This window comes from Bufo bufo, chromosome 3, assembly GCF_905171765.1.
Source record: "Bufo bufo chromosome 3, aBufBuf1.1, whole genome shotgun sequence".
In the NCBI taxonomy this organism is placed as follows: Eukaryota; Metazoa; Chordata; class Amphibia; order Anura; family Bufonidae; genus Bufo; species Bufo bufo.
In genome coordinates, this window is record NC_053391.1 from 199,337,639 (window position 1) to 199,365,587 (window position 27,949).

Sequence of the window (27,949 nt, forward strand, 5' to 3'; positions counted from 1 at the left end):
GGATTGGGCAAAATAAATGTTTTCACCCGATCCTTTTATTCTCCTGGGAGATAAGCCATGTCCAGAGGTGTCTGGCAATGGCTTTCTCCCGTCTCCCTATTGAATACACACACACGTTCTGCTGAGCCGAATGTTTGTGTATGAGAGAGTCAGGAGAGATAGCAGTTGGCCCAACAATCGTTTGGCTGACAACCATTAAAGGGATTGTCCAGGTTCAGAGCGGAACCCGGACACCACCCGATCTGAACTCATTCACCATGAATGAGTGGAGCATCTGAGCTTTTCACGCTCAGATGCTCCCCCTTGCCCTGCGCTGAATCCGGCAGGGCAGGGGAATTTTCTTGAGATCTGGTGACATACCGGGCTCTCCATGGGTAAATCTAGGCAGAGGCACTAATGGGTGGTCTTTAGCGCTGAGAGAGCCTGTTTTTACAGGCTACGGCAGCACTAAAAACCACTCATTAGAGCCGGTGACGTCTTCCTCCTAGCTGTGTCCAAAGGAGTGCAGATCAGGTTGGGTCCAGTTTCAGCTTTGAACCCAGACAACCCCTTTTAAATGTGTATGGGTGCCTTTAGTCCCTAGAGGAAAAAAGTTCCAAGCGACCTTGTGTCTATCATAAAAGTTTGGACCAGGAAGTTGCATTTCCTCTGCAGTTTTACCCTGATTGTCAGCTGTTGTGTAACCCGTCCCTAGCCTAAATGCGTATACACAGCTATGTTTGTCTGCAAATGATTGCATGTGAACAACATTCACGAGCCATGCTGGGATTAAAATAAGCGGTTTTAAAATGTGCAATTTGTAGCTGTAGTCAGGCATTATGGAATTGAAGAGGTACCAGTGGGTCATGAGCCTCCCACGGAGAGAAGCTTGTGTAGGTGGAGCATGTAAATCCCATTATTCACGTAGCATTACAGCTGAATGACCTCCCAGGTCCCCTTACGCAACATCGCTTTCCCTTTGGTGAAATTCCTTTTTTTTCTGTTAGGTTGGTTCAGGATCTACTAGATGCAGAGCAGTACCCATCTCTAAAGGGAGTTATCAAATATTACCTTCACATTCTTGATTTGCTGCATCGTGGAAGGTGACGTCATTGGCTACACTGATGACAAAACTGGCATGGTGAACTAATGTGTATTGTGGGGGTGGATAACTTGCAGCCAGGTTAATGTGGATATTGGGTGAAGGTAGCCACATCAATATTTAATTGGACATTATCTAATGAGAAGTTAATAGAAAGACCACGTGGAACCTCCATCTTCTACCCAAACGGGAGAGTGGCTAAAAAGAGTGTCTCTCGCTGTGGAGGACCCAGCATGTCCGTGGATTACACGGACATCCCAATGGAAAATGAGCAGTGCATCATGTCTCCTCTGATGCTACAGGGATATTGAACACTTGCTTCCAGGTTCCCGAGTGCCAGGAAAGCAGGTAAGTAATCTTTTTCTTAACCGGTCCAAGTCAGGGGGGTTGTCAAAAAACCCTTTATGGAGGTTTCACTATGTCTGGCGGGCCAGGTGTTTACTACTCCAGGTCCTTCTTGAATCCTAGTACTGTGGGTGGAGGTGTGGATGGCTGGCAGAGTGATGCAAACCCCGTTCCTGCCGTAGTGAAACTCTGAGATTGAACTGGAGCCAAGATCAGGGAGGTAGTCACTGTAAAGACGGAGGGTGCGACACACAGAAGTGTTCAATAATTACTGCCTCCATGGAAATCATTGCTATTGAGATGTAAACATTTGTAAAAACTTGATATTTGCTGAGATGAATTTATTCTTACACCTCTACCTGTACATCCTGCCTATATTATACCACAATTATGGTACATGGATCCAGTTATGGGGTCTAGTAACAGGTGTAGCTTCCAGTAATCTGAATCAGATTTTTAAAAAGAAATCCATGCTTATTTTGTAGAAACGTGTTGATGAAAAAAGGTATTCAGATTCAGTGGCATATGCATAGACTTTAATGGATCAAATTAGTAAAAAAAAAAAAGTACACGTGCCTGCCCGTAAGACGCACCTAGGTTTTAAAAGAGGAAAATCGAAAAAAAATATTTTTCATCAGACCCCAGCTCAGAGCCCTAATTAAACCCCCAATATTAATCAAACCCCAATCAGATCTCAGTTCATACTCCTGTTAATAAGACTCCTATTCAGACCTCAGATCAGACCTCCATTGTTAATAAGACCCCTTATCAGACCTCAGATAAGAGACCAAAAATAAATCGACTAACCTCTCCTGCTCTGGACCCTGACGTGGCTCCTGAGATCCAGCTTCCTGCTGAACTGTGACCCGATGTCTCACTGCATGATGTCACCGAGTGCGCCAACGTCATCACACTGTGCGCAAGTCATGGCCCAGAGCGTGGCTGAGGAAGACCAGGAAGCGATGAGTACAGAGCCAGCACAGGTAGCGCTGCATTTTCACCCTGGTCCTCCTGTAATAATGAGGAAAAGTATTCATTTTATTGATAGGTTTGGTTGAAATAGTCTGTTTTAGTAAACTTTAGACTGTGACCTTAAGGCTACACTCACACGACCGTAAGTGTTTGGCGGTCCGCAAATACCGGCTGTGTGCGTTGCACATTTTGCGAAATGCACACTGCCAGCACTATGATAGAAATGTCCATTCTTGTCTGCAATTTTAGACAAGAATAGCACATGCTCTATATTTTTGCATTAAAATGAATGGGTCCGCACCCGTTCCGCAAAATTGCGAAAAGTATGTGGACCCAGAACTACGGTCATGTGAATAGACCGTAAAGGACCTTTTAAGGACTGTGACCTTTAAATAGAAGAGTCCTCTGCATGTGATCTACATGTCGTAGTTTTATTCCGGCCGCCTCTTGGCATGTTTGCCGTGCTGCCGCTGTAACTCCGGCCCGCCCCCACTGTAGTCAAAGGGGCCTGAGTGGTAGTCCGGGGGTATGTGTGCACTATTGGCAGCACGGATCCGACAGGCTGTTCACCCGCTCAAACAGCCTGCCAGAGTTCCTTGCCGCTAGTGTGAAAATACCCTAAGGCTACATTCACAGGAACATGAAAAATGGCCGCGTGATGACTGTTTAAGTAACGACCATGACATGGCCATTTTTAGAACCAATTGAAGTCAGTGGGGCTATTCACATGGCCAGACTGACCCCACTGAAATCAATGGGCCCATATTAGCAGCCTTATAGACAGGAGTGCACCGTCTACCGGACATTTAAAACGGCTACAAGGGTCTTTTTAGGAGTTAACGTAAAACGTGTGGGGACACTCACTCGTCGTACTCTCTCTCCCCACTGGATGCAGCAGGACCTGCACTCCCACTGTGATGACGTCACATGATCATGCTGGGAGCGCAGTGAGGAGCGAGTGTTCTCATGCGTGCAAGTGGATAAGGCTGGGGCGGTTGCATAAATAAAGGGAACACTTAAACAACACAATGTAACTCCAAGTCAATCACACTTCTGTGAAATCAAACTGTCCACTTAGGAAGCAACACTGAGTGACAATCAATTTCACATGCTGTTGTGCAAATAGGGTAGACAACAGGTGGAAATTATAGGCAATTAGCAAGACACCCCCAATAAAGGAGTGGTTCTGCAGGTGGTGAACCCAGACCACTTCTCAGTTACTATGCTTCCTGGCTGATGTTTTGGTCATTTTTGAATGCTGGCGGTGCTTTCACTCTAGTGGTAGCATGAGACGGAGTCTACAACCCACACAAGTGGCTCAGGTAGTGCAGCTTATCCAGGATGGCACATCAATGCGAGCTGTGGCAAGAAGGTTTGCTGTGTCTGTCAGCGTAGTGTCCAGAGCATGGAGGCGCTACCAGGAGACAGGCCAGTACATCAGGAGACGTGGAGGAGGCCGTAGGAGGGTAACAACCCAGCAGCAAGACCACTACCTCCGCCTTTGTGCAAGGAGGGACAGGAGGAGCACTGCCAGAGCCCTGCAAAATGACCTCCAGCAGGCCACAAATGTGCATGTGTCTGCTCAAACTGTCAGAAACAGACTCCATGAGGGTGATATGAGGGCCCGACGTCCACAGGTGGGGGTTGTGCTTACAGCCCAACACCGTGCAGGACGTTTGGCATTTGCCAGAGAAGACCAAGATTGGCAAATTCGCCACTGGCGCCCTGTGCTCTTCACAGATGAAAGCAGGGTCACACTGAGCACATGTGACAGACGTGACAGAGTCTTGAGACGCCGTGGAGAATGTTCTGCTGCCTGCAACATCCTCCAGCATGACCGGTTTAGCATTGGGTCAGTAATGGTGTGGGGTGGCATTTCTTTGGAGGGCCGCACAGCCCTCCATGTGCTTGCCAGAGGTAGCCTGACTGCCATTAGGTACCGAGATGAGATCCTCAGACCCCTTGTGAGACCATATGCTGGTGCGGTTGGCCCTGGGTTCCTCCTAATGCAAGACAATGCTAGACCTCATGTGGCTGGAGTGTGTCAGCAGTTCCTGCAAGACGAAGGCATTGATGCTATGGACTGGCCCGCCCGTTCCCCAGACCTGAATCCAATTGAGCACATCTGGGACATCCTGTCTCGCTCTATCCACCAACGTCACGTTGCACCACAGACTGTCCAGGAGTTGGCAGATGCTTTAGTCCAGGTCTGAGAGGAGATCCCTCAGGAGACCGTCTGCCACCTCATCAGGAGCATGCACAGGCGTTGTAGGGAGGTCATACAGGCACGTGGAGGCCACACACACTACTGAGCCTCATTTTGACTTGTTTTAAGGACATTACATCAAAGTTGGATCAGCCTGTAGTGTGTTTTTCCACTTTAATTTTGAGTGTGACTCCAAATCCAGACTTCCATGGGTTGAAAAATTTGATTTCCATTTTTTAATTTTTGTGTGATTTTGTTGTCAGCACATTCAACTATGTAAAGAACAACGTTTTTCAGAAGAATATTTAATTAACTCAGATCTAGGATGTTATTTTTGTGTTCCCTTTATTTTTTTGAGCAGTGTATATACACTCACCTAAAGAATTATTAGGAACACCTGTTCTATTTCTCATTAATGCGATTATCTAGTCAACCAATCACATGGCAGTTGCTTCAATGCATGTAGGGTTGTGGTCCTGGTCAAGACAATCTCCTGAACTGCAAACTGAATGTCAGAATGGGAAAGAAAGGTGATTTAAGCAATTTTGAGCGTGGCATGGTTATTGGTGCCAGATGGGCGGGTCTGAGTATTTCACAATCTGCTCAGTTACTGGGATTTTCACGCACAACCATTTCTAGGGTTTACAAAGAATGGTGTGAAAAGGGAAAAACATCCTGTATGCGGCAGTCCTGTGGGCGAAAATGTCTTGTTGATGCTAGAGGTCAGAGGAGAATGGGCCGACTGATTCAAGCTGATAGAGCAACGTTGACTGAAATAACCACTCGTTTCAACCGAGGTATGCAGCAAAGCATTTGTGAAGCCACAACACGCACAACCTTGAGGCGGATGGGCTACAACAGCAGAAGACCCCACCGGGTACCACTCATCTCCACGACAAATAAGAAAAAGAGGCTACAATTTGCACGAGCTCACCAAAATTGGACTGTTGAAGACTGGAAAAATGGTTTCTTGAACATGACAATGAGTTCACTGTACTAAAATGGCCCCCACAGTCACCAGATATCAACCCAATAGAGCATCTTTGGGATGTGGTGGAACAGGAGCTTCGTGCCCTGGATGTGCATCCCTCAAATCTCCATCAACTGCAAGGTGCTATCCTATCAATATGGGCCAACATTTCTAAAGAATGCTATCAGCACCTTGTTGAATCAATGCCACGTAGAATTAAGGCAGTACTGAAGGCAAAAGGGGGTCCAACACCGTTTTAGTATGGTGTTCCTAATAATTCTTTAGGTGAGTGGTGAGTGTGTGTGTGTGTGTGTGTGTATGTGTGTGTGTGTGTGTGTGTGTGTGTATATATATATATATATATACACACACATTAGGGTTGTTGCGGGTATCGAAATTTCGATACCCAATCGATACTTTTGTCCCGGTATCGATACGATACCGGGATTTCCGTTTTTTCGATACTGGGCTGCGCTTCTGCGCAGTCTAGTATCTCTGAACATGAGCGCGCTGCTATCGGCGCGCTCATGTTCTCTCTCAGCAGCACGGGGAGAAGGAAGCTGTCCTCCCTCCCCCTGTGCTGCTGCCGCTGCCACCAATGAGAAGAGAGGGGCGGAGGAGGGGCGGCAATGAGAAGAGAGGGGCGGAGGAGGGGCGGCAATGAGAAGAGAGGGGCGGCAATGAGAAGAGAGGGGCGGAGGAGGGGCGGGCGCACTGCGCCACCAATGATAGGATTACTATCGGAGCGATGGGAGGAGACATCAGCTTCACTAGTGGGCGTTCCTTTTCCCTGCGCTGCGATTGGACAGCGCTACAGCCAGGGAGAAGGAACGCCCACTAGTGAAGCTGATGTCTCCTCCCATCGCTCCGATAGTAATCAGCAGCATGTGGAGCAGGAGAGGAGACAGTAATGGGGCACTGCGGGCGAACGGAGCGGCGCCCAGGACTAAATGGTGAGTGCTGAGACATCGCTGGGCGCCGCTCTGTGTGGCCTAATAGTGAAAGTCTGGACTCATATACAGTAGTCAGTCTTTAACACATACAGGAGGCGGGTGCCGGCAGCAGAATCGCATTGCCGGCACCCTGCCCCTGACAGGGAGCTGCGATCAGCGGCAGTTAACTGCCGCTGATCTGCTAGTACCCGCCTCCTGTATAAAGGGGTAAAATCATTGGTGGTGCAGTGTGCCCCCCCCTCAATCCCCCCATCCCATTAAAATCATTGGTGGCACAGTGCGCCGGCCCCTCTCAACCCTCCAGTATTAAAATCATTGGTGGCAGTGGCCACAGGGACCTCTCCACTCCCCCTCATTGGTGGTGCAGTGGCAGCTTCTGATCGGAGCCCCAGCTGTGTAAGCCTGGGGCTCCGATCGGTTACCATGGCAGCCAGGACGCTACAGAAGCCCTGGTTGCCATGGTAACATCCCTGATGCTGTGTGCACAAAGCACAGAGCAGCAGGGACAGTGTGGAGTCCTATTCACCCTGATAGAGATCTATCAGGGTGAATAGGAAAAGGGATGAAAGATCCCAGGTTCTAGCCCCTAAGGGGGGAAATAGTTATTAAATAAAAAGTGAAAAAAAAAAAAACACTAAAATATGAAGTATAAATCACCCCCCTTTTTCCAATTTCACATATAAAATATATAAATAAACATATTACATCGCCACGTCAGAAAAGTCCAAACTATTAAAATATAAAAAAAAAATCTAGGTGGTGAATGCCGGAACAGAAAAAATAAAATAAAAACTGCGCGATTCGCCATTTTTAAAAATGAGGAATGCACGTGGCTTTTTTTGTTTATTTTTTTCGCGTGGTATCGAATGGTATCGAGTATCGCAATACTTTTTCATGGTATCGAAACCGAATCAAAAATTTGGTATCGCAACAACTCTAATACACATACACACACACACACACACACACACACACACACACACACACACACACACACACACACACACACACACTCACCACTCACCTAAAGAATTATTAGGAACACCTGTTCTATTTCTCATTAATGCAATTATCTAGTCAACCAATCACATGGCAGTTGCTTCAATGCATTTAAGGGTGTGGTCCTGGTCAAGACAATCTCCTGAACTCCAAACTGAATGTCAGAATGGGAAAGAAAGGTGATTTAAGCAATTTTGAGCGTGGCATGGTTGTTGGTGCCAGACGGGCCGGTCTGAGTATTTCACAATCTGCTCAGTTACTGGGATTTTCACGCACAACCATTTCTAGGGTTTACAAAGAATGTTGTGAAAAGGGAAAAACATCCAGTATGCAGCAGTCCTGTGGGCGAAAATGCCTTGTTGATGCTAGAGGTCAGAGGAGAATGGGCCGACTGATTCAAGCTGATAGAAGAGCAACGTTGACTGAAATAACCACTCGTTACAACCGAGGTATGCAGCAAAGCATTTGTGAAGCCACAACACACACAACCTTGAGGCGGATGGGCTACAACAGCAGAAGACCCCACCGGGTACCACTCATCTCCACTACAAATAGGAAAAAGAGGCTACAATTTGCACGAGCTCACCAAAATTGGACTGTTGAAGACTGGAAAAATGTTGCCTGGTCTGATGAGTCTCAATTTCTGTTGAGACATTCAAATGGTAGAGTCAGAATTTGGCGTAAACAGAATGAGAACATGTATCCATCATGCCTTGTTACCACTGTGCAGGCTGGTGGTGGTGGTGTAATGGTGTGGGGGATGTTTTCTGGGCACACTTTAGGCCCCTTAGTGCCAATTGGGCATCGTTAAAATGCCACGGGCTACCTGAGCATTGTTTCTGACCATGTCCATCCCTTCATGACCACCATGTACCCATCCTCTGATGGCTACTTCCAGCAGGATAATGCACCATGTCACAAAGCTCGAATCATTTCAAATTGGTTTCTTGAACATGACAATGAGTTCACTGTACTAAAATGGTCCCCACAGTCACCAGATCTCAACCCAATAGAGCATCTTTGGGATGTGGTGGAACGGGAGCTTCGTGCCCTGGATGTGCATCCCTCAAATCTCCATCAACTGCAAGATGCTATCCTATCAATATGGGCCAACATTTCTAAAGAATGCTATCAGCACCTTGTTGAATCAATGCCACGTAGAATTAAGGCAGTTCTGAAGGCAAAAGGGGGTCCAACACCGTGTTAGTATGGTGTTCCTAATAATTCTTTAGGTGAGTGTATATGTATGTGTATGTGTGTGTGTGTATGTATGTATGTGTGTATGTATATATATATATATATATATATATATATATATTACTGAGGGGGCAATTATTCATACTGGAGGGGGCACTATGGGGGTCATTTGATGTCCACGGGGCACTGTAGAGAGCATAATATATATTGAGGGCATGCAGGGGTTGGGATGTAAAGAGAAAAAGCCAATGAAATTCATCTATTTTTAATGACCATTAAAAATGGATGCAAAACGGCCGCGACAGACGGACAGAAAATCAGAAAATGGATGCACAAAAAACTGTCATGAAAAACGTGTGTGTGTGTGCGCATGTAGCATGTAATGTATGGGGAGCGGATGAAGTCGGGGAGAGGATGTCAACACCTGATCCTTTTGTTCTCCTGTGAGATGAAGCGCCACCAGAGGCGCCTGGCAGCGGTCTTCTCCTCTCTCTTACTAAAACGCATACAGAGTGTGTGTATGAGGGATTTGGGTGAAACAGCCATTGAAGGTGTATGGGCCCCTCCAGACTCTTCACACCGGTGTTGTACTCATTCCATCACATTTCCATTGCTCTGACAGTAAGAGCAATACAATTTGCAGTCGTCCTGACGGACCCTGTTGAAATCTGCCATTAGAAAAAATATCCATTAAAGCTGTCAGGGCTCCTTTAAGAACAGAAGCCATGACTGTAATGTGCACAGAGCCCCCGTAAGTTGTTTCTTTTTAATATTCTACATCTCTTTTTTTTTTTTTTTTTCGGAGTCTTCGTGTCTCCCTGCTGGATGCCTGTAATAAATTGTGCCTGCATCTTCTCAAACCATTCATTTGTAATATGTATTGAAGGACAAAGGAAGCGGTTAGTCGATGTTTGTGGTTGCCGTACTCGCAGGATTATTTTGTTCAGTACGTCTAACCAGAAAATGAATTTTCAAGGAAGATTCTAGTTATGGTTTGAATTACATTCCACTTTAGCAGACGTCCTCCGACAGTGTTCCTCCATTGTGTATAGCCCTGCCGAATAGATGATAAGTATCCATTGCTTCCTTGGGAATACGCTGAAAATCCGGGGAAGAAAGGCAGGATAAATGTCCTAGGTCTCAGGTGCTAGATTGTGTGAATGGGCAAGAAGTCTATTCAGCATGTGTTTCATTTGGTTACCCGTATGACTACTATACCCCAGGGAGTAGTTGTTATAAGGATGTAACTCTGCATATCCTATCTCTTGTATGATATATCTCGTCCTACTGTACGTATATGGCTGTTTGTATTACACTTGGGCGCAGCGGGTATTTACCTTTTTGTGCCTTTGAGACAGCAGTTGTAACTGATTAAACATTAACCGACAGGGTCAGGAATGTAGCCGCATTAATTCTGTAGCCTCGGGCTTTAGACTCCATTTACAAAAGACATTGGTGTTTTGTGTGCCTGCAGCGAGCCAAAAAGAAAGTAGTCCTAGTAGATGAAATTAAGAGGAAGTGCAGATCCGAGATCTGCATGTATAAACATGTGAGCGTTGTGCCTCTTTATATTCCCGTACGTTTTCTAGATTTATCTATTATACTCACTTATATAGCGATGCTATATTCTGCAGCGCTTTACAGACATTAGCATCACACTGTCCCCATTGGGGCTCACAATCTAGGTTCCCCATCAGTATGTCTTTGGAGGTAACCAGAGTACCCGCAAGAAACCCACGCAAACACGAGGACAACCTACAAACTCCATGCAGATGTTGCCCTTGGTCGGATTCGAACCCAGGACCCCAGAAACCTACTTTTATCTTTAGAGTACATTCACACGGCTTAATTTCCAGGGAGAATTTTTTACGTGCAGATTTGATATCAAGTCACTTGTTGATTGAGGAACCACAGCCAAGTAGCCTCATGCAAAGTAGCCCCTTCAGGAAGGGGAAGTGTAAGTCCGTACTTTATTTTTCCCTTTCCTTTTGAATCCACATTTGGCTTTTGGCTAAAAAAAAACTGTATGAAAACTGCACTAAAAATTGCGTGTGAGATTCCAGCCTATTTGAAGCAGTAGTTTCTAAATAAATAAAAACATATAAACTATCTCAGTAAAGTTTATTGAAGAAAACACATGACCGGTTCAACGTTGTAGACCGTTTTTGCTGTTGTTGTCCAAAGTTTCTGGGGGCGAGATGACAGATGGATATGAGGGTCAGTGACTGAATTTAAAGGGAGTCTGTCACCAAAATATGACATTGTACACCACTTACATGGCTGTCTAGCACACTTATCCATGATTCAAATGATACCTTTGTAATGTTCTTCTGAGTTTCACCAGCAGGAAAAATGCACTTTAATCCATATGCAAATGAGGGCTCACAAGTGCCCAGGGGCAGCGTTCTGTGTGTAGGCACTGCCCAGGCTGCTCTGCCTTCTTTTTACATTACTCCTCCCCAGCCTCTTCCTTGGCCCTCCCTGCAAGTCCCTTGCGTCATCCACAGGACCGGCCGATATACCGTGCATGCGCAGTGCGCCACCGGCACTGTGATGCCAATTGTGGGCACGGCATCGCTTAATGTAGTGCGCATGCGCCAGCACAGGAATAAAACCAGTGACTAGAGGGCGGACCAGAAGCAAACAGGAGGACTTGAGGCCGGCGCATGCGCACTACATGTAGCGATGCCGTGCTTACAATGGGCATCACAGTGCGCATGCTCCCGCCGGCGGTGCACTGCGCACACGCGGGATATCGGCCGGTCCTGTGGATGACGCAAGGGACATGCAGGGCGGGCCAAGGAAGAGGCTGGGGAGAAGTAATGTAAAAAGAAGGCAGAGCAGCCTGGGCACCTACACACAGAACGCCGCCCATGGGCACTTGCGAGCCCTCATTTGCATATGGATTAAAGTGCGTTTTTCCTGCTGGTGAAACTCAGAAGAACATTACAAAGGTACCATTTGAATCATGGATAGGTGTGCTAGACAGCCATGTAAGGCCTCTTTCACACTTGCGTTGTCCGGATCCGGCGTGTACTCCACTTGCCGGAATTACACTCCGGATCCGGAAAAACGCAAGTGTACTGAAAGCATTTGAAGACGGAACCGTCTTCCAAATGCGTTCAGTGTTACTATGGCACCCAGGACGCTATTAAAGTCCTGGTTGCCATAGTAGTAGTGGGGAGCGGGGGAGCGGTATACTTACAGTCCGTGCGGCTCCCCATGCGCATGGATGACGTGATCACATGATCCATGAGCTTGGGGCGCCCTGACGTCACTCTGGAGCGCCCCAGGAGCCGCACTGACTGTAAGTACACTGCTCCCCACTACACTTTACCATGGCTGCCAGGACTTTAGCGTCCCGGCAGCCATGGTAACCACTCTGAAAAAGCTAAATGTCGGATGCGGCAATGCGCCGAAACGACGTTTAGCTTAAGGCCGGATCCGGATCAATGCCTTTCAATGGGCATTAATTCCGGATCCGGCCTTGCGGCAAGTGTTCCGGATTTTTGGCCGGAGCAAAAAGCGCAGCATGCTGCGGTATTTTCTCCGGCCAAAAAACGTTCCGTTCCGGAACTGAAGACATCCTGATGCATCCTGAACGGATTTCTCTCCATTCAGAATGCATTAGGATAATCCTGATCAGGATTCTTCCGGCATAGAGCCCCGACGACGGAACTCTATGCCGGAAGACAAGAACGCAAGTGTGAAAGTGCCCTAAGTGGTGTACAATGTCATATTTTGGTGACAGACTCCCTTTAAAGGGGTATCCATAGGATTGGGTATAACTGTTAGATTGGGGAGTGTAACCACTGGGACCCCCACAGATTCCAAGAACCGGGTTGAACAAAATTCTCTCGAAGTACTGTAGAGAATGAATGGAGCAGCAGCTTGCATGATCAGCTGGGACCCCTATTTTTTGGTTTTGGTGAGGGTCTTGATAGTTGGACAGCCACCGATCTAACAGTTATCACCTATCCTGTAGATATGGTACGACTTCTAACCAGAATACTTCTTATTAGAGGAAAAAAATATATGAACTTGTACAAAGCATGTCATTTGCTGTGCTTAAAGGCATATTCCCGTTTCAGCAAATCTAATTTATTGTACAATGACAAGTTTTATAGAAATTTCCTATGTATCTTCCGTAACGTTTTTTGATTGCTTCCAATGACTAGTCGACCAACCATTCTGTCCTGGTTGATCGACAGAGTAAGGCTACATGCACACGACCGTTGTGTGTTTTGCGGTCCGCAAATCGCGTATCCGCAAAACACGGATGGCGTCCGTGTGTGTTCCGCAATTTGCGGAACGGCAAGGACAGCCATTAATATAACTGCCTATTCTTGTCCGCAAAGCGTGGACAAGAATAGGATATTTCATTTATTTTTTGCGTACCACGGAACAGAGCAACGTATGAGGACAGCACACAGAGTGCTGTCCGCATCTTTTGTGGCCCCATTGAAGTGAATGGGTCTGCATCCGATGCTCGGATGCGGACCAAAACAACGGTTCAATTATGAATGCTCTGTCTAGTAATGAGTGTGTGTCACATGACCAGACCGCAATGCTGTTTCCTGCCCTGGTCCCAGTCATCATATGACACATGGGGGACGGCTGTCTATACGAGCTGCTGGGTCTTAGCAGACCAGGTTTAGCTCTGCAGTAAGGCCCAGCAACTTTGTTAACCACTTAAGGACCACAGGTTTATACCCCCCTAAAGACCAGGCCCTTTTTTACAAATCGGCACTCCACAACTTTAGCGGTTTATTGCTCGGTCATGCAACTTACCACCCAAATGAATTTTACCTCCTTTTCTTCTCACTAATAGAGCTTTCATTTGGTGGTATTTCATTGCTGCTGACATTTTTACTTTTTTTGTTATTAATCAAAATTTAACGATTTTTTTGCAAAAAAATGACATTTTTCACTTTCAGTTGTAAAATTTTGCAAAAAAAAACGACATCCATATATAAATTTTGCTCTAAATTTATTGTTCTACATGTCTTTGATAAAAAAAAAATGTTTGGGTAAAAAAAAAATGGTTTGGGTAAAAGTTATAGCGTTTACAAACTATGGTACAAAAATGTGAATTTCCGCTTTTTGAAGCAGCTCTGACTTTCTGAGCACCTGTCATGTTTCCTGAGGTTCTACAATGCCAGACAGTACAAACACCCCACAAATGACCCCATTTCGGAAAGTAGACACCCTAAGGTATTCGCTGATGGGCATAGTGAGTTCATAGAACTTTTTATTTTTTGTCACAAGTTAGTGGAAAATGATCTTTTTTTTTTTTTTTTTTTTTTTTTTTCTTACAAAGTCTCATATTCCACTAACTTGTGACAAAAAATAAAAACTTCTATGAACTCACTATGCCCATCAGCGAATACCTTGGGGTGTCTTCTTTCCAAAATGGGGTCACTTGTGGGGTAGTTATACTGCCCTGGCATTCTAGGGGCCCAAATGTGTGGTAAGTAGTTTGAAATCAAAATGTGTAATCCGAAAGGTGCTCTTTGGAATGTGGGCCCCTTTGCCCACCTAGGCTGCAAAAAAGTGCCACACATGTGGTATCACCGTACTCAGGAGAAGTTGGGGAATGTGTTTTGGGGTGTCATTTTACATATACCCATGCTGGGTGAGATAAATATCTTGGTCAAATGCCAACTTTGTATAAAAAAATGGGAAAAGTTGTCTTTTGCCAAGATATTTCTCTCACCCAGCATGTGTATATGTAAAATGACACCCCAAAACACATTGCCCAACTTCTCCTGAGTACGGCGATACCAGATGTGTGACACTTTTTTGCAGCCTAGATGCGCAAAGGGGCCCACATTCCTTTTATGAGGGCATTTTTAGACATTTGGATCCCAGACTTCTTCTCACGCTTTAGGGCCCCTAAAATGCCAGGGCAGTATAAATACCCCACATGTGACCGCATTTTGGAAAGAAGACACCCCAGGTATTCAATGAGGGGCATGGCGAGTTCATAGAAATTTATTTTTTTGGCACAAGTTAGCGGAAATTGATTTTATTTTATTTTTTCTCACAAAGTCTCCCTTTCCGCTAACTTGGGACAAAAATTTCAATCTTTCATGGACTCAATATGCCCCTCACGGAATACCTGGGGGTGTCTTCTTTCCGAAATGGGGTCACATGTGGGGTATTTATACTGCCCTGGCATTCTAGGGGCCCTAAAGCGTGAGAAGAAGTCTGGAATATAAATGTCTAAAAAATTTTACGCATTTGGATTCCGTGAGGGGTATGGTGAGTTCATGTGAGATTTTATTTTTTGACACAAGTTAGTGGAATATGAGACTTTGTAAGAAAAAAATTATAATTTCCGCTAACTTGGGCCAAAAAAATGTCTGAATGGAGCCTTACAGGGGGGTGATCAATGACAGGGGGGTGATCACCCCCCTGTCATTGATCACCCCCCTGTAAGGCTCCATTCAGATGTCCGTATGTGTTTTGCGGATCCGATCCATGTATCCGTGGATCCGTAAAAATCATACGGACATCTGAATGCAGCCTGACAGGGGGGGTGATCAATGACAGGGGGGTGATCAGGGAGTCTATATGGGGTGATCACCCCCCCTGGAAGGCTCCAGGGAGATGCCTGTATGTGTTTTGCGGATCCGATCCATCTATCAGTGGATCCGTAAAAATCATGCGGACATCTGAATGGAGCTTTACAGGGGGGTGATCAATGACAGGGGGGTAATCAATGACAGGGGGGTGATCAGGGAGTCTATATGGGTTGATCACCACAGTCATTGATCACACCCCTGTAAGGCTCCATTCAGACGTCCGTATGCGTTTTGCGGATCCGATCCATCTATCAGTGGATCCGTAAAAATCATGCGGACATCTGAATGGAGCTTTACAGGGGGGGTGATCAATGACAGGGGGGTAATCAATGACAGGGGGGTGATCAGGGAGTCTATATGGGGTGATCAAGGGTGAATAAGGGGTTAATAAGTAACAGGGGGGGGGTGTAGTGTAGTGGTGCTTGGTGCAACATATTACTGAGCTACCTGTGTCCTCTGGTGATCGATCCAAACAAAGGGGACCACCAGAGGACCAGGTAGCAGGTATATTAGACGCTGTTATCAAAACAGCGTCTAATATACCTGTTAGGGGTTAAAAAAATCACATCTCCAGCCTGCCAGCGAACGATTGCCGCTGGCAGGCTGGAGATCCACTCTTACCTTCCGTTCCTGTGAGCGCGCGCGCCTGTGTGCGCGCGTTCACAGGAAATCTCGGCTCACGCGAGATGACGCCAATCGGCGTTAGTGTGACCTGGGAGCGCCGCAGAAATGACGCCTTTCGGCGTTAGCGCGGCGGCAAGTGGTTAAAAACTGTAGGGTCTGTATTCCCTCTGCAACTAAATGAGCAATAAAAAATGTCATGTTAAGGCCGTGTTCCGCGGCCGAGAGCGGTCCGTGGTATGACGGGCTGGATTCCTGTTCAGAGCAGGAGCGCACGGCGTCATTGGTTGCTATGACGCCGTGCGCTTCATGCCGCCGCTGCACTACAGTAATACACTCGAAAGAAGTGTGCATTTGGCCTAAAGAGGTTGTCCGGGCTTTTACTATTGATGTCCAGTCCTCAGTATATGTCATCAATATCAGATTGGTGGGAGTCCGACACCCGGCACTCCCGCCAGTGAGCTTTATGAGGAGACTGCGCATGTGCTGTCTCCCCTTACCCTTCCTCTCCGCTGCTTAGGCGGCAGCAGCAGACAGGAAGAGAGAAGGGAGACGGCACGTGTGCACTGCTGCGCCGTCTCCCCATACAGCTGATCGGCGGGGGTGCCGGGTGTTGGGACTCCCGCCGATCTGATATTGATGAGCTATCCTAAGGATAGGTCATTAATAGTAAAAGCCCAGACAACCCCTTTAAATGTCCCTAAAGGTTTTGTATGACCTTATGGGGGACATAAACTGTTAAAAAATCTTAGGTTCCTCTTCTCTTCTATTATGTCGCCTCCTCTCCTCTGGTCAAATTGGCGTTGGTCAGGAATTACTTGGTTCTATAGTCTGTTCTCAAGAGATTTGGTAAATCTCACGATAACAGGACATCTACTCCCTGTCCGTGAAGTCTGCACCTATTGAACAGCATCACAGCCAGGGAGAAGAAGCAGTCCACTGAGGAGAGCAGAGATCTCCTCCTCCTGGTACCTTTGCTAGTCAATGGCATATTAGGTGCCAGAATAGAGAGGAGGGCAATGCGCTGGAACAGAGGGACCTATCGGGGATGGGGGGGTAGTCTGGAATCTCCTTAGGAGAGACAACAGCAAGAAGTATTAGGTTTGAAAAAAAAAACTGATGACAGGTCCTCTTTTAAAGAAAGAAAACAACTATATTTGTCTATGCAAAGTAATTTTTTTGTTTGCCTACTTTTGTCCTGAAAGTAAACGCTTTTGTCCATGGTCTAGGTGTGGTGTGGCAGCTCAGCAGAAAAAAGGGGGGACCAAAGTGTGTGATATTACAGCTCAGCAGAAAAAAGGGGGGACCAAAGTGTGTGATATTACAGCTCAGCAGAAAAAAGGGGGACCAAAGTGTGTGATATTACAGCTCAGCAGAAAAAAGGGGGACCAAAGTGTGTGATATTACAGCTCAGCTCCAAGTGAGGGAGACTGAACCGCAATACTGTATTCTGCCTGCGGATGAGAGCGGTGCTGTTTTGCGAAACAGACAGCAATGTTTTCTTTATTTCAGCCAACCACTTGTATCGTTGTTTTGCATTAACAAGGTATCGTGTTTATTTTTTTGTTTTTAGCAAAAAAGGCATCCATATGGGATTGTTACAGTATACAGCAAATTTTGATATACAAATATAAATGGCAGGAGTATGGTATGCCACAAACCTGATGTAAATTTTCAAACCCTAGAATATGTAACGTGTGTCCCCCTTTGTCGCTGACAATAGACGCTTACTTCTACCATGTCTGTGGCATATGTGAATGGTATACATAAAAGTTGATATGTAGAGAGCCCATTTACTAAGAGCCTGAGTTGATGTACAGTGAGATTAGTAAATGGTTTTGATCATTTCAGATGAATCTCTTCTGAAAGTCATTCTTCTATACTTAGCTTTTTCTGATGGATCTTTTTAAGGGTCACTTGAGTTTTCAAAAAACTTTTGATCAGTGGGAGTCTGAGTGCTGAGACCCCCACCGATCGCTAGAGCGAGAAGAGAGAAGCTCTTGTTTATCTCACTGCAGGTGACGGGCTCAGTAGAAGTCTATGGTCCCGTCTCGATTCCATCCTCTGCAGAGAGAAGAGCGCTATGAGAGCGCTTCTCTCATCTCGTTCTAGGGATCAGTGGGGGTCTCAGCACTCAGACCCTAACAAAGCATAACTTTTGTTATGTCTCTGACATGAAAAGTTTTTGAAAACTCAGTGACCCTTTACGTTTTTGACATTTTGAAGATGGCACGCTCAGGAATTTAGGAGGCTTATGAACAAATTCCATATATACTATTTTATTTTTCTAACCTTATTCCTTGGGTTGTACAAACATCACTTGGCAGTACTATTAGATAGTTGGGTTTTTTATGTAGCATGGGATGATATGCCACGACTACAATTCCTTTTCCAGCTAGTTATTGTTTTGAATGTGTTTTAGGGTAGTTCCCAAGTTTACGTTATCTCGGGAAGCTGATATTTACCTTTTTTATTGTGGTTTAGGACTATAAAAAAATCAGTCAAGCTTTTTAGTACTTTGACATTTTGGCGCCAACATGCATGTGCAGTTGTCATTGTGCATTGGCTTTTAAAGTTTTTCTATGGACTCCCGAGGTCTACATACCTGATAATTGCTTTTGAGAAAATCTTTTCTGTGGATATGGTTAGAACATGGGCCTGGAACACAGAAGAAAAAAGTGGATCGCTCGTTCGGCGCTGTCACAGCAATGTCTCAGCAGTCAGCTTCATGGTATGAAGACGGCTTTTTATTAACATGTAGTCAGCGCGTTTCGAGGGCTTTAGTGCCCTCTTCCTCAGGACAATACAACATAGTAGGTTTAGACATAATACACGTGTAAAAAAAATCAGCACTGGCTCTAAGCCGATTTTTATGCCTCAAAATTGCTCCTATTTATGGACGCGTTTTCGGAAAGCATTTTTCAGGCAAGTTTTCGACTTTATTAAATTCTATAGTGCTTGTGGTAAAAGTATCTTTTGGCACATTTACGCGCAAAAAAATGCGCATATATGTGCACATTTTAAATAGTGTTTTTTTTTTTTTTTTTTTTTGCTTCCAGTTAATTTGAATGGGAAGATCAGCGCTGCTTCTGTCCCAAGATAGGATATGCTGCTCCTTTTTTACACCTGTAAAAAAGAAGCAAGTGCTGCTTCCCATTGAAATTAATGGGAGGCTGTTCTGAGGTGTTTTTGGAGCAGATTTGGGGTTGACTTTGAGGCAGAAACGCTCCAAAATCAGCGCCAAAAAGTTCTACGTGAACTGACCCTGATAAATCTGGCGCAGCTTTAAAAAAAAAAAAAAAATTACAAACTTCTGTCTACAGATGTTACTCCAGATCTTTTTATTTTTTTGAGGACCCCCCCCCCCCCACTCTAGAGTAAGGCTACTTTCACACCTGCGTTAGGTGCGGATCCGTCTGGTATCTGCACAGACGGATCCGCACCTATAATGCAAAAGTTTAGATCCGTTCAGAACAGATCCGTTTGCATTACCATGAACAAAAAAAAAAAAATATATATTTTTTTTTTTTTGTTCATGATAATGCAAACGGATCCGTTTTGACTTTACATTGAAAGTCAATGGGAGACGGATCCGTTTGAAAATTGAGCCATACTGTGTCAACTTCAAACGGATCCGTCCCCATTGACTTACATTGTAAGTCTGGACGGATCCGTTTGCCTCCGCACGGCCAGGCGGAGCCCTGAACGCTGCAAGCTGCGTTCAGGTGTCCACCTGCTGAGCGGAGCAGAGGACAAACGGAGCCAGACTGATGCATTCTGAGCGGATCCGCATCCATTCAGAATGCATTAGGGCTGGACGGATCCGTTCGGGACCGCTTGTGAGCCCCTTCAAACAGAGCTCACAAGCGGAGCCCCGAACGCTAGTGTGAAAGTAGCCTAAAGCTACTATTACGTTGGCCAGATCAGTGGTAACGAGCTCTCGTAGGAAGGCTTAAAAATCATCGCTTGCTGGCAGCAGATCATGCTATCTAATCACGATTTGCTGCCGGCAAACAACTAGTCTGGGGACGAGCGATGGCATTAGCGATCTCTCCTCCCCATACTGTGGGGCAAATCACTGCATGTAATTGCAGTGGTCTCCTCCACTAACGAGCAGGCGATTGGCGGGAAGGAACGTTTCCTTCCCTACAATTGCCTGCAAAATCTGCTAGTGTAATACACTGCCCGAGTTTTCGGCAAATAATCGCTAACACGTGTTCACATGAATGCTCGTTAGCTATCTTCTGGCAGGATAATACTGCCGCCGATAGCCCGATGAACGAGAAACCCTCGATCATTGGGCAATCCAAATCTTTTGACATGCTAAATAAAATATCGTTTGCAGGTTGCAGATCGTGGTGTCTAATAACGATCTGCCGCCGACATACATCTATACAGCATGGGGACGAGTGATGGCATCACGAGCGATGGCTTCGTAAAACGCGCTGGTGTGTTTAGTATGATTAATGCTTAGTTTTTTTTCCCTCCTATTAAAAATTGTCGCGATTGTGGCTGTACAGTTCGTAGCATGTAATGTGTTTATTATCTCTACTATGAGGTCTTAGCACTCCTTGACACAGTTTGTAAATGCTTGTAAATAATTATAATAATAAAAAAACTACCAAAAACACCATAAATTACAAAAGCGATTTGTACAAGTGTTTTGGGGGCATTTTATTGTATAACATAAAAATTGTGCATTTTTTTTCTAGTGCTTCTCAAGTTTTGTACAGATGCCTAAGGGAAAACATCAATAAAAAGCGCCACACTCAGAGTATGTTACGTTTTAAAAAAACTTCCCCAAGCTCCTGAACGCTGCGAAAACACTTTCTCAGATTTACTAAGGCTAGTTTAAAACTAGCACACTCTGCATTTCGCCTGTGTTCACCTCGCCAGTTTATGGGGCCGGGCAGAAACTGTCAAGCTTCCGGCAATGCCGGCATATGGAGAGATCCGGCAGGCTGTTCCCTGCCAGAACAGCCTGCAGGATCTCTAGCGCTAGTGTGAAACTGGCATAAAGTGGACGGTAGAACAAAAACACCGATGCACATAGTCACAGTTCGAGGAGAAGTCGACTTTCACTGCACCTAGAGTCTGTCTAATGGCGCAGTAATAGTTGGTAGAAATTTAGATAAGTGTCTATACCTGTATCAAATTTATTATCCGGCCTGAGCCCCTGTGATAAATCTGCTGCAAGTCTAGACATCTGGTCTAAAGCCTGTAATACACTGGCCGTGGATGTCCCAAAACATTGCTAACAAGCATTTGTGGGAACACTCGTTAGCGATGATCTGTCTGTGTAATTACCCGATGAACGAGCCCTCGTGCATCGGACAATTGCATCTTTTATGCAGTCACAAAAATAATTGTTTGCCGGCGGCAGATTGTGCTATCTAGGGCTACTTTCACACTCTCATTTTGGCTTTCCGTTTGTGAGATCCGTTCAGGCCTCTCACAAGCGGTCCAAAACGGATCAGTTTTGCCCTAATGCATTCTGAATGGAAAAGGATTCACCCAGAACGCATCAGTTTGCCTCCGATCAGTCACCATTCCGCTCTGGATGCGGACACCAAAACGCTGCCTGTAGTATATTGCTGTCCGCTGAGCCAAATGGATCCGTCCTGGCACACAATGTAAGTCAATGGGGACGGATCAGTTTTCTCTGACAAAAGGGGTGGGCGATATGGCCTAAAATCTATATTGCAATATAATTTGAAGCATATGCGATATATTGAGATATATTATGTCCCCTAGAGCCAGTGCCATCAGATCAGCCCAATGGCAATCCTTTGCAAATAGATTTACCCCCGATCCTCCAGAAGAATCGCTGTTGTTATACATACCTTTCCTGCGTCTTCTTCCCAGCATGCATTGGGCGGGACCTGACATCAGCCAGCGGGCTGATGCTGTGTGCACGCCAGGCCCTGGCCAGTACAGCGCGGTGCGGAGTCGGGAGGCCACGGAGCGTTGAGTGAGAAGCTTCTTCAATTCACTACCGCTCCGTGGTCATATCGCAGTCCAGCGATATAGACAAAATCTGTATCGTTGCACAAATTCATATCGTGCATATCGCCTATATCGCCCACCCCTATCTGACACATAGAAAACGGATCCGTCTCTCATTGACTTTCAATGGAGTTCATGACGGATCCATCTTGGCTATGTTACAGATAATACAAACTGATTCATTCATGACGGATGCATGCGGTTGTATTATTGTAACGGATCAGTTTTTGCAGATCCATGACGGATCCGCTTAAACCGCGAGTGTGAAAATAGCCTTACAATGATTCTGTATGGGGACGAGCGATGGCTTTAGCGATCACTACTCCCCATACTGTGGAGGAGATTGTTGCCTGTAATTGCAGTGGTCTCCTTTATGAGGGGGCGATTGCTGAGGAGGAACGCTTCCCTTCCGACAATCATCTGCTAAATCTAGCGGTGTAAGGCTACTTCTAGCGGTGTCCGCCTGGCCGTGCGGAGGCAAACGGATCCGTTCAGACTTACAATGTAAGTCAATGGGGACGGATCCGTTTGAAGATGACACAGTATGGCTCAATTTTCAAACGGATCCGTCCCCCATTGACTTTCAATGTAAAGTCAAAACGGATCCGTTTGCATTATCATGAACAAAAAAAAAAAAAAAAAATTTTTTTTTTTTTTTTTTGTTCATGGTTATGCAAACGGATCCGTTCTGAACGGATCTAAGCGTTTGCATTATAGGAGTGGATCCGTCTGTGCAGACACCAGACGGATCCGCTCCTAACGCAAGTGTGAAAGTAGCCTAATACAGCCATAAGTTTACACCATTTACAGTAGTGAACCTGGGCTTGTATGTGTACACTTTTTCAGTAACTTTAAAGTCCATACCGAGTAACCTCTGTCCGTAGTTGTTTACACTAGCTGAAGCAAGGTGAATGGGATTCGATTGATGGCTTCCTCAGTTGTTCCTCCCTCATTCAGTTCTGTTGATTATGGGCCACACATCCCTGATTACACAAGATGTTCTGCCCTATAATTGTGTACCTTCTATCCTAATGAATGATGCAAATCAGCAGACAAACTGTTTGCTCGTGTATTGGCTTGTTGGCAGCAAGATTATATGGGTCAGTTATCAGGAACGAGCCTTTAAATTGTTCAATCTAAGGCCTCATGCACACAGTCGTTGTGCGGCCCGCATACGGCAGTTCTGCAATACATGGGGCACCTGCCGCGTGCACCGCGCATCACGGATGCGGACCCCTTCACTTGAACGGTTCCGCAAACCCGGAGATGTGGTGCGGAACGGAGGCACGGAACCTGTGTTTCTGACTGTCCGCACCGCAAAAAAATCGAACATGTTCATTTGTTTTTGTGGTGCAGACTAATCACAGACCCATTCAAGTTGAATGGGCCTCGATCCGTACCGGCGGCCGCACCACGGCCGTGTGCATGAGGCCTAAAAGATGTTTTACATGGATTAATGTTTCAGTCAATTATTGGGAACAAACCAAAAATTTCAAGTAGTTTCCTGATCGTCTTTGGAGTTGAGGCCTACCTTTACATTCAGCAATTGCCTCTGCTGTATGGGGACAAGCAATGCTAGTGGCAGGCTCGGACTGGCCCACAGAGAAACAAGGGAATCCGTGGGTGGACCCCTGAGAAAGCACAGAATCTCAAATAACCTATATCAGTATAAAAAAACTTAGTAGACTTACCAGTTGATTATTATAGACGCATCAGAAGGTTAAGATGGCCTCTAGGAATAGAGGCAATACGTTCTAGAAAGGAAGATCTATGCCACACCAAAGGATTCTTTTTCAAGCGATGCTTTAATACATATTTGTTTAATTACCGTACATCATTTTGTGTTTAATTTCCATCCAGAATATGCAACAATATATGGGGCCATCAAAGAGTCCCAACGTTTCAGTCAATAATGACCTTTGTCAATGGATCTGGAAGGGATAAGAAGAGCATATGTAGGATATCTGAATTCTCAAAATGCTTGTAAGGCCTCTTTCACACTACCGTATGGCTATTTCATTGTTTTGCGGTCCGTTTTTCACGGATCCGTTGTTCCGTTTTTTGTTTCCGTTTCGGTTCTGTTTTTCCGTATGGCGTATACAGTAATTACATAGAATAAATTGGGCTGGGCATAACATTTTCAATAGATGGTTCTGCAAAAAACTGAACTGATACGGATGCATTTCCGTATGCATTGTTTTTTTTGCGGACCCATTTTGCGGAGCCACGGAACGTGATTTGCGGCCAAATATAGGACATGTTCTATCTTTGCACGGAACGGAGATACGGAAATTGAATGCATACGGAGTACATTCCGTTTTTTTTGCGGACCCATTGAAATGAATGGTTCCGTATATGGACCATATACGGAACGCAAAAAATGGACCGCAAAACGGAAAAAAAAAAAAACGGTAGTGTGAAAGAGGCCTAAGGATGTGGTATAGTAGAAGACACTCGCTTATAAATAAATAATACATCATATAAAGAGGGAAAAATATATTAATAGATATCTGTGTATATGCATATATATTGCTGGGGTCCAGGATAGTGTAGGAGTAAGCTAGGGGTACTGAGCAGCATTGGGTCAAAGAAGGGCAAGTAATTGGGGGGATGGTGTAAGGTATATGGAGGTATATGGGGCACCCTATGATGATGATAACTGGCCATTGGACTCAGGGGTCGCAAAGAGGTGTTTTCCTGATCAGGTAACTGGGAGAAATATGAACGATTTATATAATGTAGGTAAGTATGTAAGGGGATATATATATATCACCTTGTAATATTATTACATAGCTGTAGGTCTTGAGAGTAGCGGAGGGAATTGGTAGAGGAGAGAGAGAGGTATTACCTGGCCCATGTGAGGAGCTGATTCTCCTGGATGCGTACGCCGAAACATAGGGAGTTAGATTGTAGTGCCTAACAGGAGTTGACGTACAGAGGGGCTGACATAACCTGCCCGGGAGGAGTGCGCATGCGCTCAGCGATTTGTAGCGCTGTAAAGGCAAAAGGTTTGCTCATACTTTGCGGCAAGAAAAACATGGTATACATTGGGGGCAAGGTAGTGGCTGCAGATAAAGGGGAGATATGGGATGTTAGTTGTAAGGTGGTGTACATGGTATAAGACTAGGAAAGTATATGTTAGGGGTGTTATATGATAAATAATCTGAAAGGGGGTGAATATACACTCACCTAAAGAATTATTAGGAACACCTGTTCTATTTCTCATTAATGCAATTATCTAGTCAACCAATCACATGGCAGTTGCTTCAATGCATTTAGGGGTGTGGTCCTGGTCAAGACAATCTCCTGAACTCCAAACTGAATGTCAGAATGGGAAAGAAAGGTGATCTAAGCAATTTTGAGCGTGGCATGGTTGTTGGTGCCAGACGGGCCAGTCTGAGTATTTCACAATCTGCTCAGTTACTGGGATTTTCACGCACAACCATTTCTAGGGTTTACAAAGAATGGTGTGAAAAAGGAAAAACATCCAGTATGCGGCAGTCCTGTGGGCAAAAATGCCTTGTGGATGCTAGAGGTCAGAGGAGAATGGGCCGACTGATTCAAGCTGATAGAAGAGCAACGTTGACTGAAATAACCACTCGTTACAACCGAGGTATGCAGCAAAGCATTTGTGAAGCCACAACACGCACAACCTTGAGGCGGATGGGCTACAACAGCAGAAGACCCCACCGGGTACCACTCATCTCCACTACAAATAGGAAAAAGAGGCTACAATTTGCACGAGCTCACCAAAATTGGACTGTTGAAGACTGGAAAAATGTTGCCTGGTCTGATGAGTGTCGATTTCTTTTGAGACATTCAAATGGTAGAGTCCGAATTTGGTGTAAACAGAATGAGAACATGTATCCATCCTCTGATGGCTACTTCCTGCAGGATAATGCACCATGTCACAAAGCTCAAATCATTTCAAATTGGTTTCTTGAACATGACAATGAGTTCACTGTACTAAAATGGCCCCCACAGTCACCAGATCTCAACCCAATAGAGCATCTTTGGGATGTGGTGGAACGGGAGCTTCGTGCCCTGGATGTGCATCCCTCAAATCTCCATCAACTGCAAGATGCTATCCTATCAATATGGGCCAACATTTCTAAAGAATGCTATCAGCACCTTGTTGAATCAATGCCACGTAGAATTAAGGCAGTTCTGAAGGCAAAAGGGGGTCCAACACCGTATTAGTATGGTGTTCCTAATAATTCTTTAGGTGAGTGTATATGACGGAGAGGGGGATACTAAGATGGAATCGAATGATATGGATAAATAGGAATAGAGGCAGGCTAGCCAGTATTCTCTCTTCCTTGGGACCCACCTTTTGAAGTTGTTGCAGAGACCTCCATAATCGATCATCTTGTAGCGTCTTGTTGCTGTCTGCCTCTATGTAAGCAGGTAATAATTGCATGTTGCTTTACAGTCTGCCCCCAGAATGAATTTTACTGGTGGGCCTTAGGCATCCCAGTTCGACACTGGCGGGTGGGATCCCTTGTACCCAAAGGAGATCATTGTTCATGAGCAGCAGATCCCTGTTTATACATGCACAAAAACGTTGATTTTGAAAGAAACGATCATCAGATGAATGAGCATTTGCCCGTTCCTCAGGTGATCACCGGCACTGTTAGACATGCCAGTTATCAGGAACGAGTGTTTCTACGGACGTTTATCCCCAATAATTGGCCTGATCGTCATTCTGTGAAAAAGGACCATAATAAGGTCCTTTGTGTAAAGAGGACTTTTCTAAAATACATGAAAAAATGTGACTACCACTTTACTTTCTAATTGCAGATTTGTGGCAAATTTCCACCACATCTCATAGCTAGCTTCTTGATAGGGAGGCATAGAAGGCCATATATAAAATGGAGCACTTTCCCTTCAGAATCCAGCGAGTGAAAGTAGTCAGCAGGCAACTCCTCCACTTTTTTCCCCCCTCCTCATGTGTTTTCATAAATTCCTTCTCCATGTAACATGAAGTACTGCTGAGGTGCAGAAGTGAAAATTGCAAACCATAGACATAAGATATAAATACATATAATTTACCACTCCCTCAGACAGGCTCCAAGCAGAAATGATAAAGTTTTTTGTGAGAATACACTTGATGAACACACAAATGTCCACCGCCTCCCAATACGCTTCTCACTGTGACATTTGTTCTCCACTACGAAATCCTTTGAGAGAAAAAGTACGTTGAGCATGTCTCTGAGTTATGTCTGCGTTTCTGTTAGTGAGGAGTGAATCACTGTCTGTCTGAGAGTTTCCTCACCTGGGTATGAGAGAAGGGACTCGTCGGGGCGTGGTATGGGAGCTAGGTCTCCTGCATGCTTCCATGATGCCACATGTATTCTAGAAGTCAGCCCATACCTGTATGTCAGATATCCTCTCAAAAACTGAAGTGTAACAAAGCGATGGTTTTACCATCAGCTCCTGAGGACATCTTTGAAAGATGACGACAACCATTATGGCTTCCCTTCTAGTTGTCACTTTTATAGGTTTTGGGTGAGAATTTTTTCATCTAATTGGCTCCTAAATTCTGCATTATTCTGCCGCATGGTCTCTGTGGGATGCTATGTTTCTAGAGATTGCTCCATCAAATGCCATATGTACTGAGGGAGGTGTTCATTCTATACCTGACAGAAAATATCTCTGGGTGTCTCGAAATGAAATGTGAGGCATGTGGAGTTTCAGTAGAGGTAGTTTACTTTCAACTATTGATAATATGCTCAAAATATGTTGTGCCTTCCTTGACAGAGCCACCCATGATGCAGATCTGATTCCTTGAGGGACATTTATCAACATTTTTACACCACTGTTGTGGTGCACACCATGTTTACATTATATGAGACTCTTCGCTAGGGATGAGCGAACTTCTTTTGTTTTCAAGTTAGGGGTACAAGGTTCCGGTTATCTAAAAATTCAGTTATGGATTCCGCTACCACGGCCATAAGTTATGGTCTGTGGTAGCAGAATCCATAACGGAATTCTTAGATAACCCGAACCTTG

General features: G+C 45.2%; 1 protein-coding gene across 1 annotated transcript in view; it reads left to right on the top strand.

Annotated features, from left to right (window-relative positions):
- Positions 1 to 27,949, top strand: part of CTTNBP2NL (CTTNBP2 N-terminal like) — a 77,817-nt gene that overhangs the window by 14,298 nt on the left and 35,570 nt on the right. The gene's annotated exons all lie outside the window — the stretch shown is intronic.